Raw genomic sequence first — 4,540 nt, 5'->3', positions numbered from 1 at the left:
GGTCCCCGAGCCTTGCTCCCACCCGCGTGGCCGTGGGCACTGGGTGCCACTAGCCCGGGAGCAGCGAGCTCCCCGTCCAGCCTGGGTCACCCTCAGCAACCGCGGGTACAGGGACAAGGCTGCTGCCACCCTTTGGAGCGGCTCTCCGGGGACACAGGGAGCCAGAGGGGGCTGGCAAGGGAAGGGCAGGGCCGCCCGAGTTCCCCCACTCCTCACTCCTGATCTCTCAGCCACCCCTGCCCCATCCTCCTCCTCACCCCTGGGGACAACTCTGGAGGGTGTGGAAGAGGAACCTTCAGTGATAGTTTGCTCCTTCTACCCCTCCTTCCCAGCACTTTTCCAGAGGCTGCAGGAGGATAGCTGGACACACATCCCCTCCTTGATCCCCCCTGCCCATCTGGAATGTGCAGTGGCCCCCTGGACACACAAAGCAACCGTGACCCCAGGGAAGACTCAGGCCCGGGGTGTCCCATCTCGCAGGAGAGCCCCATTCTGGTGGGGAGCCCTGCCGTGAGCGCAGGCTGCCTGCTCCTGGAGCTCCTTCCTGGAGCGCAGTGCTGGGGGAGGCCAAGAGCTGATGAGCAGCTGGAGAGGCAGATGCGTTAGCAGCTGCTTCGTTTGAGGTTACATAGGACCAGCTATAACGACGGCCAGTGTGAGGTGAGCGGACAGGGCTGCCTGGAAGATGGGCATGAGGGTGTGAGAGGGACATGCTGGTACCCCAACACTTTCCCCCAAGAGACAAACCACGGTGAGAGCCCAGCAAATGCTTTATTGCCCAGGACAGCACCTCCCTCAGCCCCTGGGCAGCAGTGATGGAGGCTGCCTCATTGCATCCCATACCACACCGGTTCATACAGACAAGAAGGTCCTGGGTGCCGAGAGCCAGCCCCGGCAGTGGCTTCCCAGCCCCGGGGCACACAGAGGATGGAGAGAGCTGGACAGCCCAGCCTGCGGGACAGGGACACTCCCTTAGCGCTAATGCCCTGTGCCATGCTCTGAGACCACCACCCTAAACGCTGCCCGTGTGGCTCCCGCCAGGCCTAGTGGTCTGCAGGCAGCTGGGGGATGTTGCTGGCTCCCCCGCAGAAGTGGAGGGTGCTCAGCAAGCAGGAACAGTTGGGGGAGGAGTGTAGGGACCCTGATGCCCGAATCTCCTGAGATGTCAGAAATACCTCTCTGTTGCCCAAGGACCCGCGCAGCCTCATGCCCTGCACACATCCCAGTGCCGTCCTGCTCACCCCCAGACCGTGTCCCCCGTCACATGTACCTGCCCTGCTTGAGGTGCCCCTCTGCCACCCACTCCCTCAAGCTGATGCTGTGTGGGATGGGGAGTCAGCCTGTCCCGTGCCGCCGCCTCCCAGTGCCCGCATTCAACGTGGTGGGCTCAGAGGAGACGTCCCAGGAGCCGAGCGTCGGGGGAATTGCCCCAGGCCACCGGCAGGGCGACGAAGCCCAGCTTGCTGTAGAAGCTCAGCTGCTGCCGGTCGGTGGCACTGACCTGGCAAAACACTCCCCGTGACCCTGGAAGGGAGGTGAGATGTCAGGCCCGTGGCACCAGTTGGGGTTGGGGGCCAGCAGTTGGGACCCCCTCCACAAGGGGGTCAACCTCTCCGCTGCCCTTGGGCACTGTGTGCCTGCACGTTGCCCTGAGACACAGGTCCGCATGTCCCCTGGTGCACAGGGAGGACACGGTGCGTGGGAGCTGGGGCCAGATGGCATCAGAGAGGGGACGGGGCTGAGAGGTGGGGTGCAGGTGGGGCCAGGCCCTGGCTTTGGGGTGGGCAAGGGAGCAATCGGGACGGGGTTGTGCTGGATGAAGCTGGCCTCAGCCCCCCCCTCTCCCCAGCATGGGGAGGTCATGCTCACCGTTGGCTCTGAGTGCGCTCAGCAGGCAGACGGCCAGGCTGCGGCTGGCCCCCACGTCCAGCACACGGGGGGCCGTCCCCAGCTGCACCAGGGAGGGGAAGCGCCGCAGCACAGGCAGGGGCACGGCCGGTGGCTCTGTGTGGAAGAAGAGCAGTGCTTCCTCCAGGGCATCCTGTAGGCGACAAACACAAGCGAGGGAACCCCCTCCATCCCTTCTCCCCTCTCCCTGCGCCCTCTCCCCTCTGCTGCAGATGTCCCCTCACCTGTCCCAGAGCTGGGGCACCCGTGCCCAGGTCTCGGGGGTACTTGTGCCGTACAGCCGGCAGCCAGCTGCTGTCTCGCTGTTGCAGGAAGCCTTCAGCGCAGAGCGCTCCGGCTGCGTAGCCGCAGGGACCACCCTCATCCTCCAGCACAAAGGTGTACTCGGGGCTCAGGCTGAGGAAGCTGCCCAGCAGCCTGACAGCCAGAGCAGGAGCACCACTGAGCTGCTGCCCCGAGCCCAGCCTGCCCCAGAGAAAGCTCACACCAGCCAACCTTCACCTTCCTGCCCCGGCAAGACAACACCCCTGCACCAATCGGACCATCCCTTTGAGAGCCCCCCCAGCTGAAGCCAGCAGCCTCCTGGCCCCCTCCCGCAAGGTGAGGCCATGGCCAGCAGTGGTGCAGGCAGAGCTGGTCCCCGCAGGGATGTGAGGAGATGCCACTGCCTCCCACCACGGCCCTGCATTGCCCTGCTCACGGTCGGGCTCAGCATGCGCCTGGCAAGAGGGAGCCCCAGAGGAACCACGTCTCACCTGTCACCGAGGAGATCGGGGTGGGCCGCAAGGATCTCTGCGATTTTGGGGTCACAGTCCAAACTCTCCCGGCACATTCGGTAAAGCTCTCCCTGGAAGACACCCAGATCCACCTCAGCTGTGGCTCTGCCTGCCCTGCCCGATCCCTGCCCCACTGCTGCCCCCTTGGCTGCCTGCCGCTGCTACCACCGGCCCTGATGGAGCACGGTGTACCAGCAGCCGCTCCAGTTGACCATAAAGAGAGACCGGAATCCAGGCAGTGGCCTCTAGCGCATCCCGGCCAGGGGAAGGTATGAAGGTATGTGGTTCAGCCATCCAAGGGCGCTGGCTTCTGCACCAAGTGATGCGCCGTGCACCACCTTCTGCTGGCCTCTGAGGCTCATCGCCACAGCACAGCAACACTTCAAACTGAGAAATTGCCATTCCGGTCAGGCGTCCCAGAGCAGCAGCAGCTGAGGAAATGCCGCTCAGCCCCAGGACGGAGCATGCTCCGAGCAGCCAAAGCAGCAGCGAAACCAATACTGAAACTCAAGTCTCCACAGAGCATGTGCAAAGTGGGACATCTCAGAATTTCTTCCCTCTTGGTCAGATTTGAGTTTGCTGCTGCTCACAGGATTGGTGAAAAGAACCTCCCGATAAAACCTTTGCTTCTCAAAGGAAAGGCCGCCCCGCTCACTGGCCGACAAGGGCAGCACAGCGCCCTTCTGAGCGCCGTCCCCGCAACGGGCTGAAGTGCTGAGCTGGATTTTTCTCTGGAAGTTTTACTGGACGCAGACATTCAGCTTGTTAAAGTTTAGCCTGAGCAGATGAAATCTGACAAGAGGCAGTCGAAAACAACCTCTTGCAATGGGAATTGCTGGCAGCTGCAGCCTGACATTACAATCTGCTCTCGTGTGCTTGCAACTCCTCCTCTGCTATTTACAGGCACCGCAGCTGCGCGTTGCCAGGTACTGTATTTAGCAGGGATGCGCCGTTGTGTCCACGATGGCTGGATTTGCAGCATTGGCATTTCTTTTAGCTAGGAGAGGGCAGCGGGGTGAGGGAGCGGGGTGTTCGCCGCAGGCTGTGTGGTACGTGGGGAACCCAGGGCTCTGCTGGATATGGCAGCAGTTTAACTTGCGTGTCCACCCACCTCCAAATTCTCCCTTTCCCTCCCCATCCCACCGAACTGCTGGGATGTTGAACAGACCCGGGGGGGAGGGGGCTGGCAGCAAGCAGGCAGACAGAGGCTGCTGCCTATCTTGCGGGGAATCATTCTATAAACTGGGTGTTTGAAGAAAGGACTGATTTGGAGATGAACCTCAACGGGCTCAGGCAGTGCCCCGAGCTGCAGACTGATGAAGGTTGCAGGAGGTCGCCATCCAGACTTGTCCTGTTCTGCATCTTTCCTGGCACCTGCTCATGGCTGCTGCTGGAGATCAGCGCTGGGGGTGCTCTGGAGATCGCCCTTGCAGCCTGGCGACCCCAAGTCTCTGCCAGTTTCCCTGTGGCTGTGCCTGCTGCTCACTTCTGAGCTGGGTCTCCTTCTCCTGCTGCTGGCTTCCAGGAGGGGCTCTGCCCAGGCACTTGTTGCAGGGAGGCAGGTGATGGTCTTTGCCGAGGCTGCTGGCCACAACACCCGCTGTCCATCCCAGGGGGCTGACAGGCTGCTGGACACAGCCCCAGGCGACCTGCCCCAGGCTGGCCTGCTCTTACCAGGGGCTGGACTTCAGAGGTCCCCTCCAACCTGCATCACCCTGCGCTGCGAGCTCAGCCGTGGGGTCAGCAGCAGACAAGCACGTAACTCGTTAGCACACGCACAGCACAGGCCATGCAAAGCCGGAGCTCCGGCCTGAGTGGAGCGGGTCATCCCGTCAGGCTGTGGCTCTCACCTTGTC

This window comes from Charadrius vociferus, unplaced genomic scaffold, assembly GCF_000708025.1.
Source record: "Charadrius vociferus isolate BGI_N301 unplaced genomic scaffold, ASM70802v2 scaffold59, whole genome shotgun sequence".
Lineage (NCBI taxonomy): Eukaryota > Metazoa > Chordata > Aves > Charadriiformes > Charadriidae > Charadrius > Charadrius vociferus.
This window is presented reverse-complemented; position numbering follows the sequence as displayed.